The sequence below is a fragment of the Paramormyrops kingsleyae genome, chromosome 10 (genome assembly GCF_048594095.1).
Source record: "Paramormyrops kingsleyae isolate MSU_618 chromosome 10, PKINGS_0.4, whole genome shotgun sequence".
Taxonomy (NCBI): domain Eukaryota; kingdom Metazoa; phylum Chordata; class Actinopteri; order Osteoglossiformes; family Mormyridae; genus Paramormyrops; species Paramormyrops kingsleyae.
This window is the reverse complement of record NC_132806.1, coordinates 6,096,005-6,109,310: the sequence shown is the minus strand read 5'-3', so window position 1 is coordinate 6,109,310 and position 13,306 is coordinate 6,096,005. Positions and strand designations below refer to the sequence as shown.

Below are 13,306 nucleotides of genomic sequence, written 5' to 3'. Positions count from 1 at the left end.
ATATGGTAATAGTAACTACTATACATACTACCAGTATGTAACTAAGACTTTTTTTGTGGTTACATAATACATAAGTAACAGCATAATACTACATTATTTGTGCCCCATCAAGTAAAGTGTTACCTTTTTCTTCACAGATACACACATAAAAAACAGGATTAATATATTAGCTTTAGCACAATCAGAACTCGGATGTCAACTAACTTATGATTTTATAATTAATTGTCTTTTTTTTGTTTTCTAAATTTTTTTCCTAGAAATTGATCAAAGTATATGAGTATAGTGGGAAAAGTCTCTTTAAAATGCTGGTTAAACACTCAGGTACAAAAAAAGTGAAGGACCCAGACAGAGTGGTGAGAATTAAATGAATCTGCACATGGTGAAAGGTCACGTGCAGATGCAGGATGTCACTGACAGCACTGTGCCTTCAGGGTCCCCCGATTCACTACCAGAGATGACCTGAAGTCATACCGTATGGTTCCCCACTCCATGATGCCAGGAGTAACGCTGGTGTGTCTCTCCACAACATTGGCAGGTTGGTTCTCTCCCCTCGGCGCCACCATATGCGCACCTGACGGTAACCTATGGTAATGTAGAACCGAGATTCATTGCTGAACATAGTATGACGCCACTGGTCATCAGTCCATGCCTCCCAGTTATGGCACCACTCCAAATGCAGCCATCTCTGCACTGGTGTTAACAGTAGCCTACGCATGGGATGGTGAATACGTAGTCCGACTGATGCCAGTTGTCGCAAAACGGTGCAGGATGACACGGGGTGATGTAGAGAGTCCAATACCTGTGTCCGGATGGCAGGTGTAGATGTCATGGGGTTCTGTAATGCTTCCCGCACAATACTGCGATCCTCCCTTGGTGTGGTCAGTCTTGGATGACCGGAATCTTCACGACGTTTGTGGGTGTCCTCACGTGCCCATTGGTTCCAAAGTCAGGCGATGTGACTACCCGGCCTCATGCAAACCCACAATGCGACCCCTATCGAACTACGTCAAATACTAGTAATCCTGTCTAATGTGTCTACGAGGTATCCTCTGCGTCTGGTGACTAGACTTGCCAGCTCCTTGCAAATCAAATCATTTAAATACCCATTGCTGGTCTGCACGTGTACCAAATTACATCCAAATTGGACCATTACTCTTTGGGTGGTTACATTTTTTAGTCACTTAGTGTATATTAGATGATATAATAAATGATATTCGACAAAAAAATACAGTTAATCTGGCACCCTTTTCTCAGCTGAGATTGTGATCAGACCTGCATATCTAAACCATGTACCCTTATTCTTGGAAGTACAGCAGTGATATCAAGATGAAATATAGATTGTCATATGTGGAATGCAAAACTCGAATCTGTAGGAGCTAGCCAAAAGTGAAGAGATAAAACTTGCATATGATGGGATCCTGTTGTCTGGAGTCTCATCTTTTCTGTTGGTGCCCACTCCCTGGCAAAAAGGTGTGTTTGGTGCCAGAAACCAGTGCGTTGGCTATAGACATAGATCTCATCTACAAGCCTCCCTGCTCAGGACCTCTTTAAAAACACTATGTGAAGGTCTAGTTTGCTCTGCTGTGAGAGGCAAAGTATCCTGTGGGATATTCTGTTCTATTTCTTGACTCATCAGTTAAGGCTCCAGTCAGAGTCACAGCATGCTCAAGACTGCAGAAAATCGTGATTGTGAAAGGTCACAGTCTCCTTAGAGCTCCTTCTGCTTGATCCTGAAAGGTCACAATGTTGTCAGGGCTCCTACAGTGTACATTATATTATTGTCATTATTATTATTATTAACAACAACAAAACAGCAACAATAATAATAATAATAATAATAACAATAATACATTGTATTTTTATAGTGCTTTCCAGAAAACTCAAAAACATAGCTTTGGCCTTAATTCTGAAACGTTTCTGCAACTATGGTCATGTGCCTGAACCAGCACGCTAAGGGACAAGAGGACCCACATAAACACCAAGGATACATGCAGGCTGTACGAACAATATACTCTATGTCCCAGAAAAGGAAAACTGGCTGCTGGTATAATGTAATATTCATACGTCAATGTGTTTGTGAAAATTATGAATGCCAAGAGAAACAGCCAATTACACCACAGCATCTCAAGCTGGGAAGGTGCAGTCGGTTTGCCGTGAAAGTATTTAAAGTGCATTCAGGAGCTGCATGCAGGAACCACTCAGTGTTCCATGACGTATACGTCATAAATACATCTTTGACTCTTTTCATACTGCTTGATGTTTATTCCTCCTAGAGGTGGGATTTGTCCAAGGCTCAACCAATGATAGAATTGTAGATGAAGGCACAGTGGAACATAACCAAAAGAAAAGCACTGTCTTTTAGTTTTTCTGGAACAAAATCATGTGATCTCTCAGTTGCCCACTGTGTGTGTTGCTTGTGATGTATTCAAAAATCAAAGTCAAAGTAAACTTTATTGTCATTCGTACCACACAGTTTGAGAGTGGATGGTAGAACGAAATTGCGTTTCTCCTGGCTCCATGTGCAAAACAAACAGAAATACTACAGTATAATATAATACAGTATAATACAATATAATACAGTACAGTATAATAATACAGGCTACACAAAATACACACAATACAACACAGAACTACACAGAGAACAGAACTACACGGAGAGCTACTATTCAGCACAGAGGTAAATCTTGTGCAGAGTAATAGTGCTCAAAGTTAAAATTTGCAAGTCAAATTATTGCACAGTCAAATATTGCACAGTGTCTCACAGTTGCCGTATTATAGCAGAGGGTGTAAGTGCAGATTACTAATAGGTAGTAGCAGCAGAGTATAGTAAATATGGAAACATGTTTTAGTGTGTGTTATGGGAATGTTTCATTATATGAGTATGTAGTGCGTTGTTCACAATAGAATATGTAGTGCATTTATTAAAGTGAGTTTAGAAGTCTAATGGCCTGTGGGAAGTAGCTCTTGCTCAGCCGCGCAGTCTTACATCCCATACTGCAGTAGCGTTTACCAGATGGTATCATGTTGAACAGTCTGTAGGCTGGATGTGATGGATCCCTGACAATCCTGACCGCTTTGCTGAGGCAGCGAGATTGGTATATCTCGAGAATAGATGAAAAGGGGGTCCTGATCATTTTCTCTGCTGTCCTCACTACTCTATGAAGGGACTTCTGGTCAGAGGCATTACAGCTGCCATACCAGACTGAGGTGCTGCTGGTCAGGATGCTCTCAATAGTACCCTTATAAAAAGATGTGAGGACATGGGGGGGAGGTTTGCTCTCTTTAGCCGACGAAGGAAGTGGAGTCGTTGATGTGCCCTTTTAACAAGCGAGGTGGTGTTATTGGTCCATATCAGGTCTTCAGTGATGTGTACTCCCAGGAACTTGGTGCTGCTCACTGACTCCACAGCATTGCCATGGATTGTGAGTGGAGTGTGTGTTTTGCTCTTTTTCCTGAAGTCAACAGTGATCTCCTTCGTCTTGTTGACATTCAGGGACAGGTTATTAATGTCACACCAGACAAGGAGTTGATTCATCGTCGTTACTGATGAGACCCACAAACGTTGTGTCGTCTGCAAACTTGATGATGTGGTTCGTGTTGAACTTGGCACAGCAGTCATGAGTCATCAAGGTGAACAGCAAAGGGCTTAAGACACAGCCCTGGGGAACCCCGGTGTTTACAGTAGTTGTCTCAGAGATGTTATTTCCAACCCGTACTGTCTGAGGTCTGTTTGTGAGAAAGTCCAATATCCAATTGCACATTGAGGTGTTGATACCTACACTGTAAAAAATGTCCGTGAAATTAACTGAGAAATTCTGTAAAATAGCGACATAAAAAAACTGTAAAAGGAAAAACAATAGAGCAGCGTATATTTGACATTAAGATTTTGTAAAATACTTAACAAAAAACAACTGTTAATTTTTCAGTAAAAATATGTTTTTTAAAAAAAAATTTTTTGGTAGAGTTAACAAATTACTGTAGTTTAAACGCAAACAAACTGTAATATAAAAACCAGTACAATACAGTTAAAATTACACCATAACGGTGTGAAAATAATATTTTTTTTTTAATCGGGTCAACTTTGTTTATATTGAAAGAAACCGTGTTACATTTTGCAAATTAATATTCTGTGCTTTACAGATGAGAAACAGTAAAACTTTAAATGATATATCAACACTTGCTTTTTGCTACGTGCGTTACGAACCAACAAGAAATAGTCCACACAACTCAGGATTTCTGGTTTGTCAGACAGCTTTTGACGGTACATTTGGGGCTACCGTCAGAACTTCGCCTCATGGCAACACCTCTGGTCCGTTGATAAGAAGGTATTTTTCCACTGAGGTGATAAAAAATACTGCAGCACCGGCGAGGCTCATGTCCCAGCATGCCCCGTGCGCATTTGTAAATAGCCCTTGTATTGTTGTTGTTATTGCTAATGGTTATATTTCCTTATTGTCGCGTGTGTTTACCTGTGTCTTATGTGTACCCTGTCCGATCCTCGTCTGTAATTAGCGTCCGTAAATCTCCCACCGTGTATGCGTCTTACAGTTGAGCGTCTGACAACCTCGTGTTTCCTGTATATAAGTGTTTCGGTGCTCTTTGGGTGCCTGGTGTAGTTCTTTTCTGGACTACTAATAAAGAGCGTGTTACCTCGGCAAGAAAGTGTTGGCAGCTGTGGTTACCAGAGTAATTCTGTAAATAAATTCGTTAAGAATGTAAACAGCTTTATAACTTTTACGTAGTTAATTTGTAGATTCAACATCTTCTTTCTTTTAATTTAGCAGAGCCATGCTGCTGTTGTACCAGTTATTTCAGTATAATTTACATCTAATCGTTGTTTATTCTACACTGAAACCAAGTAAACTTTACATGTAGTTGGTGGTTGTTTTACATTGAAATCCAGTACAATTTATAGATGTTTCTGTAAAGTTGTTTACACATGTACAGTATTTTTTACAGAATAATTCTGGCAACCACAGCTGCCAGCTTTTTTCTGTAAAAACAACGGGATTCTTTTTACAGTGTAGTGGACCCAGTTTCTTTATCAACTGCTGTGGAACAACAGTGTTAAATGCAGAGCTGAAATCAATAAAGAGCATGCGCACATGACTGTTTTTACTGCTACTCTGTTTAGGGCAGAGATGGGCAATCTTATCTGCAAAGGACAAGTGTATACGCAGGCTTTTTGGCTAACCCTTAAGTCAGCTGTTCAAATCCAGGTGTAAGAACTCTTCAGCCAATCAGTTGTCTAATTAATAATCTAATTAGAGAGTCCTCAGTCCTTTCTTGATAAGATTGCCCACCCCTGGTCTAGTGTGTGCCCCTGCATGGTGCCTTGTGCTGTCTGGAGAGGTGGAATGTGTGCCTGTATAAAACAATACTACAGACTTACAAACAGTTTAGTCCATATGAAGAAGGCACCATGGTACTGTTGCCTCAAACCTCATGGGATGTGGGTTCAAATCACGCCCCTGTTCTGTCTGTGTGGAGTGTGAATGTTCTCCCCAGATACACCAGTTCACTCCTGCAGTCAAAACCCTGCATATTACTGAATTGATGTCTATAATATACTCAGAGTGTGTGTGTCTTGTCTGCATGAGCCCCAGACTTGTGCCCTGTGTTGCCTGAAATAGGCTTCAGGCCCCCAGCAGCCTTTGCCTGGATAAGTGATTGGAAGATGGTGACTAGATAACTCATGTAGAAGTTCACAGCGCTGGTAAGATCATTGGGCCTCATTCACCAACCGTTCTTACTGTACGAACAAATTTGTTCTTAAACCCCATGTACGCACTTTTTTACAAAGATTCTGACATTCACCAATGTTTTCTTATCTGAATTTGTTCTTAGCTAAGAACAGAATCTAGGCACACTGAAGACCATTAGTACGCACATTTGAGTAATGATAGTTTGTTCAAAATAATCGGTTATAGCAGTTTTGTTCATTCTACAGTTGATAAAATGATAGTATTTGAATAATTTATAAAAGTAAAATATAAAAAATAATTTTAAAGTGTAAAAATTATTTTCTTGGTAGTAACGGCAATCATGCATATTTTAAATAGGTCTGTCTGCGCATTGGCCTTGCTATCAAAATGGCATTTCTGTTACTTCTTGAAGAGCTTGCCAATCGTACTGAGAAGGGAAGGCATGTTATTTAGATTTATTTGGCACACAGCGTTCACAGAGAAGGTGATATCTTTCCATGTGTCAGCTTTCTTGGGCGCTTTATATCCACTGGTTACGCTACTAAATAACATGTGTCTATTTGCCTCCTGTAAAGTACAATCCAGTTATAACAGACTTCAAGGGACCTGGCAAAACACTCCATTATATCCAAAGTGCGTCATATCCAGAGTTGCTGTATGCCCAGAACACAACTACAGGATACCATTTACTCATGCCACACCCCAGAAGACACACTTGTGGTATAGATTATGTCGAGCCCAGAAACCAGGGAAGAGCCAGACCCCTGAATGCAGAGCAAGTGCTGTTTATTTACAGAATCGAGTACACCAAATGCCAGTAGGGGAATCCAAAAGAATGGTCGAGTCTGGGTCCGTGGGTCGTTATCCTGACAGGTCAGTCCTACGTGGAGGGATGAGACGAGGCAACAAGAGGATGGGAAAGACGAGGAGGGTAGATCGGAGAGGTAGGAGGAGGAAACAGGGCAGGTAGGGATGCAGAGGGAGGCAGGGCAAGCGAGACGGCAGGACAGGGCAAGCGGGAGAGACAACAGACAAGAGAACGCTCAGTAGTGCACATGAACATGGCAATAATACTTCGCAAAGTGAATCAGATTATCTCTGTTTAAGTAGTGGAGCAATTAGGTGGTAATCGCCTGTTGCCCCACCCCATTGGGCATGACAGATTATATTGTACATGTACTAATCCAATTTTACCTGATCAGATGCGTGACTATTAATAATCCCGACTCCGCATCTGCGCTGGATATCCCCGGCACGCCACCCGCCTTGTCGCCGGAACCTGCATGTCCGTTATAGCCGAACAAAACTACAGCTAAAAGCAGCCCTGGAGACCAAATTGTTTGTCCGTTATAAGCCTTAAATGCTAGTCCGCTTTATCCGATGCTTTTTCTGCATGTTCTTAAAGACGCACAGCCGGGACCAGCGGACCTCATCCGTTATAGATGATATTCCGTTATAAGCGAGTCCACTATAACGGGATTTTACTGTATTAATACTTCTACTTTCGCATTACTGAAGTTTTTTTTCACTCTTAGTGCCAAGCGGCTCACAGCATACATGTCTCTTCGCCATTCTTTGCAAACGGCCCTACAGTCTCATGCCCTTTTATGGGAAATTGCAGGGCGTTTCCCTATGCTAATTAGGACAAACTGGTACGCGCCTTCAGTTACGAAGACGTGGGATTCATCATTCTGAAGAACAAAGGTGCGAACAATTCTGCCACTTAAGAACACGTCATGAATCCGACGTAGGATGTTCTAAACAAATTTCGTAGGAACATATTTAAGAGAATTCTTAAGAAAATACTGTTGAATGAGGTCCATTGTGCTTGCAACGTGAGAAACACAAGATGTGCCGTGTGAGCGTGTGAACTGCTTGAAATGGGTGTCTCACGGTCAATGCATGAATCTTGAGAACCTTTTTAACAGTATCAATACATCTGCAAGTTACATAGTACATATCTATAAGCCTTTGGTACTTTGGTCTTGTAATTTTGCATCATTGTACCATCTTTACGGGAAAGACACGCAAATGAGTAAATAACTGTGATAACAATGGTGACGCCAGTGGTTCAACAGACCCTGACTGTTACCCTGATTCTTTTTATCTCTGGTGCAACTGACTTGCATGATGCTGCAGTTCAGATAGAATTCTGCTGGTCAGCCCTCAGGATATTCTGGCAATGGGGGCAGCATGACAGCAATGGCTGGTGGAAGGAATGATGGAAGGAAACAGTCACACAAATGAATATTTGAAAGAGAGGCACTTATTTTAGAGATGGCACACTGTAGTGCAGTGGGTGGCAGTATTGTCTCGTGCCTCCACGATTGGGTACTTGAAATCTGCTGGCGCTCTCTGTGTTCCAAGCATACCCCAGAGATGCCAGTTCCCTGCTGCAATCCAAAGTTAGGTGAACTCTCTGAATTTCCCCCTGTCATGCCCCGCTCATCCGATCCTCTTGTGTGCCACACCCCCTCATTACCTCGTGTGGAATCCCTGAGTGATCAGCTGTTTCAAGTTGCTGTCATTAGTCCTATGTATTTAAGTCTGCGTTTAAGTACGTATCTCCAGCCCGGTCATTAATGTTTTGTGGTAGTTCTTTGTTCCTGAGTGTTTTACCCTTATTAAATCCTGTGTTCATCTGGCTCCCTGGCTCCTGCTCATGTTTCCCCGCTCCATGTGTCAAGACATCCCCAGTGTGTGACTAAGTGTAGGAGTTTGTGCATGTATGTCGCCCAGCTATGGACTGGCATCCCATCCAGCACATACCTCTGCCTTGTGCTCTGTGCCCCTGAGATCCTGTATAGGATAAGCACTTGGAATACAAATGGGACAATGTTTCCAGATTTTTTTTAATCTGAATAAACAAATTTGTTTCACGTATCCATGTGTAGGTAATTGTAGTAATAACTGGATTAAAATTGTTTAATACTTTGCTTTTGTGTCCCTGTACCTTGTTTAGTTATGTTTTACTTGTGTTTCTTGATCTCTCCTGGGGGGGTATTTTCCATACGTCGCTTAAATCATCCGAGATCAGATGCCTCATCTTGGATGAGGTAATGCCGGTGAAATTCATCCGGGATAAGTCGGTTTTTCAAACGCAGCTGTGTAGTAGATTAGTCTAGCTGGATCCATTCATCAGAGATGATTGCGTGTGCCCACGCTGCTTGGAATACCCATATATATCGAGTCTAGAAACTCATTGGCTTCCACAAAACGTCAAAAAACAGGGCAGAATTTTTCACGCAATCCGAACAGGGTATGATGAATTCAAAGATTTAATATGTACTAAAGTAAACACATCAAAAGCGGCCCAAACCAGAAAAGACGGCTGGCAAAAAGTGTCCAACAAATTAAATGTGTAAGTAGTTTTTAGTTATTGTATTTATCACTTGAATGTAGTATTACATTTCCAATGTTTCATTATTATTTTATTGTGATAATTACAGATCAAATATAAGTACAATCATTTAGGACATGGGAACAAATTAAAATGAAGTACAAAAATATACTTCAAACTGGTAAACATGACATTTCATTTATATATATTTATGAAGGTGCACTTAATCTAATGCGTTACCAAATAAACAACTACTACTATGCGTGCAAGGCAGGAAACAACCCAGGATGGGGCGCCAACCCAACGCACGGCACATTCATGCATCATACACTCACATATGTACACCCATGGGCAATTTAGTAACTCCAATTAACCTCTGCATTTTTTTGGACTGTGGGGGGAAACTGGAGTACCCAGAGGAAACCCCATAACAACACAGGAAGAACATGCGAACTCCACACACATGGAACCTTAGTCCAAGAGGTGTGAGGCAGTAGATGTGGTATTACTGTTTATTCTGTTTCAGGTAAAATTTCAAAACATGATCCCCGTGCCAGGGATGTGACTCCAGACGGTGATGGTGCTGCAGGGCCAAGCACATCTTCAGGTGCTGGCTGCGCAAACTCTTGTGCCTCGGAAACGGCCAGGCAACCATCTGACCATGTGCTGTTCTGGAGTCACACAAAATGCAATAGTGGCCAAAAAAAGAATATAAATGCTGTACTATGTGATAGTAACCAAACATTAAAAGAATTGGTAAAAAAAAAATGCTGCTTCTGTGTATCTCTTTTAACAATCTGCTAATTACATTCAGACAAAGTTGTAACCCTGTCTGATTTGGTTGAGCATTTTGATGGGTCAGGTTCATCATATCGCATCAGGTATGGGGAAGCCACAATTGTGTGCCACACTATGCAGCATACTACATGCTTGCACAATGTGACACTTTCTGTGGACTATAGAGCAGCACTCGACCATTCTTATCCAGGCAGCACCAACGGTCCATAAGCTGTCCAATAATACGTTCTACCACCACCCGAGCCCAAGAGTGGAGGTCATTATAATGTCGCTCTTTTTCAGTCAGTGGGTTGGCGAATGGGGTGAGAAGCCACGTCTTCAAAATAATCATGTTATATGGCTACATCATACAGATGACTTACAAATTTGACCAAATGCGTAATATTAAATACCTTACATAATTTTCAAGTTTGTACCCCCTGCTTCTGTTTCTCAGAATGAATGAATCATGAGTTAAACCAGGCCATCTCGTCACATCATTGAGATGCATTTTCGCATCACAAATAATTTGCACAGTAATAGAGTGGAAATACTTTCTATTTACATAAGCAAATTCATTCTGTAAAGGCGCCTTTGAGCAATATGCATGCAGACGATAGCTCCGATTTCATTTGGGAAACCGCTGCAAATTGTTGTTTGAATGTTTGCCTGTTCAGCCACAGTGTACGGAAATCTTACATACAGTATCTGCATGAGAAGCGGATAATACCATCCAAAACATCTGGCATGACACAACTCGGTGATGACGGAAATATACCTATCAGTCAGCCAGATTACATTAAAAGCTCCTGTGGCTAAAAAGGACAGAACTTGCAATGGAATAGGTAGCCATGGTAGTTGGAATAGTTTCACCACTCCGTGCTCCATTTTATTCTTGCAGATTTTCTTAAATTTGTAAATGATATGCAATTAATTTCAGTGTATTTGATAAAGCCTGTGCCATGGTTGCAAATACCCTGTATATAAAAAAGGGAAAACAAACAGAAACAATAGCACTGCTTTGATGCTGGGTATCCAGTCACAATCCCAAGTCACCAGCCCAGGGGAGATCGCCGCCCAGTCACAGCTGTTCCAGGTCCTGTGGAGAACAAGGGGTTTTCCTCATCCTCTGTGACTGGCACGTCTGGCCCCTGTCCCAAGAGGAGGGAGCAGAAGAAGCTGCATGCACCCACTTGTCCTGATCCTCCAGATCCCGGCCCTGGAGGGGCCATCGCTCATCCCAAGCCTACAGAACTCTGCCCAGAAGGGGCTGCCACTTGTCCCATCCTCACCCCTGAGCCTGTGCTGTCAGAACCCGTCTGGTGTTCATGGGTACGCAGCAATGGGCCTCGTCCCCACCTTTTTTATGTCCCAGAAGCATCACCAGGGCATAGATGCCATTGGCACCCCACAGAACAACCATCCCAGCACCCACAAGTCTGTGATAGATTCCCCAGAGGACTGTAATCTCCACCACTGTTTGTCCTGTCTTGTCTCCGTCTATCACTGCCCTGGCCTCGCCTGCTGTTGTCATACCGTCGCTCAGCCCAGCTGCTCACCCATGTAAGCCCGTGTCAGTCCACTTTCCCCGTCTGTCTGTCTTGCCCCCAGTTGGTTAAAACGCCACTGTCCCATTAACTCCAATCTGGTTCTCTCAGCGGAAACAAAGGGTAACGTTTCATTCTCAGCCTGGCATTCGCTATGATAGCATCGTGCATGTTTATACTTGCTGAATACAAATATGTAGACAGTAAAAATACATTTAGACAATGACAGACAGTAACAGTAATTATTATTATATAATAAAATACACTTAAAAATAAAGATTTCTTATTAATTATTTAATATTAATAATAAACCATTAATACCTTTAATTATAATAATATTGCCCTACCGAGCGGGGACAGAACCGAGACAAAGGCGCAGATATCAGGGTATTGGGGAATACGGGGTTTAATTACGGGTAAGGCAAGCAAAACGCAGACGGACAATAAAATGACCAAACTGGGGAAACAAACTGAAACACTGACTAAATACAAAGGACTAATGACAACAACCAGAAACAGCTGATCACACAGGGATTCCACACGGGGTTAACGAGGGGGCATGGCACACGGAAGGAGCGGACGATCGGGGCAGGACACATTGTTTGGATAAATTTTCTTACTTTACAAATTACTGTTTTGATAAATGTGCTTAGATGTGTTTAGTACAGTATATGCTCTTCTTGTTTTATCCGGTTCATTTTGTGTTTAAATGCTAAAAAAAAAAAAACATATTTAGTTGTAATTTTTTGGGGCCGGGAAACAATTAATTGGTTTTCCATTATTTCTTATGGGGAAAATTCGATCACAACTCGAACTTTTTAGGATTCGATCCGGGGTTCTGAACGGATTAAATTCGAGTTCTGAAGTACCACTGTATATTTAAGTGCCTGCTCTTGTTACTCAGTGATTCATTGTGGCTGTTTCCCTGTGTTGCTGTGTGATTATTAGTTGAGGTTACCCCATTTTAGTTATTGTACCATCTTGTTTTCCTCCCTTCCTCTGGTATTATTGTTCCCGGTGTTGCTCCTGGCCTTAGTTTAATTTTAACCCCTTGTGGTCCCTTTGATTGCTGATCCTCCCTTTGTACCAATTTTGTTAATAAAACCCTGGTTTGTTGGAGTTGCCAAGCGTCTCCATTATGCCCCACCATAACAGTTAGCATGTTGGATATGTTTCCAGCAGCATATATAACAGAGCTGACAGACAGTCTTGGTCTAATCATTTACTCTCACTCTCTCTCTCCAGTGCTGATGTAATTTATTGAGAAACCAAAATGTTCTTAAACCACCCCATTATGTTTGACCGTAACCAGCATTAGCTGTACCCAATGTTTTCTGTGTTTAACATCTACTTGTGAATTCAGGCTCTGCCTGTGTCAAGAAATGCATTAATTTGTTACATTGTACATACCAAACTGAAAATGATGTAACTGAATGGCACACACTGAATACAGCCTTACCTATGGGAAGTAGGAATCACCCTGTGTGCACCTGCACTACACCTTTCCTCATTCCGCTCCTTCCCCCATTGACATGTTTGACAGCAGCGAGTTAGCATAAAATTCAAAATGTTACAGTTATAATATGTTCGTTTTAAATCCTTATGATTAAACTCCTATTTCTCATTTAAATGAAGGACCCAGTGCATAATTTCAGATAAAAGCAGAATAATCGTTTCTGCCCAGTGGATGCATTACATTTAATTTGGGAATAGTGTTTAATGTGGGTCTTACTGTTATTAACTAAATAAGCTTTGGTCAACCCGCAAATTCATTAGTTTTTTATATGACCCTTTCAGTGGGTTTGACACCACTGCCTTGTACAGTGGGGTGTTCAATGGCAAGTTGCCCTTAAAGATTTTTCTAAACCTGTCTGGCTTTAAATGAATAATGGCACCCTTTATAGTGAAAACGTTTATTGTGCTCACACAGCTTAAAT

General features: G+C 41.5%; 1 long non-coding RNA gene across 1 annotated transcript; it reads right to left on the bottom strand.

Annotated features, from left to right (window-relative positions):
• Positions 1-6,474: 6,474 nt before the first annotated feature.
• LOC140593149 (uncharacterized) lies at positions 6,475-7,503 on the bottom strand. The gene is made up of 2 exons (XR_011993413.1): positions 6,900-7,503; positions 6,475-6,585 (listed from the first exon to the last, which is right to left on the bottom strand). It is a non-coding gene; the product is annotated as an uncharacterized lncRNA (long non-coding RNA).
• Between the last annotated feature and the right edge of the window lie 5,803 nt (positions 7,504-13,306).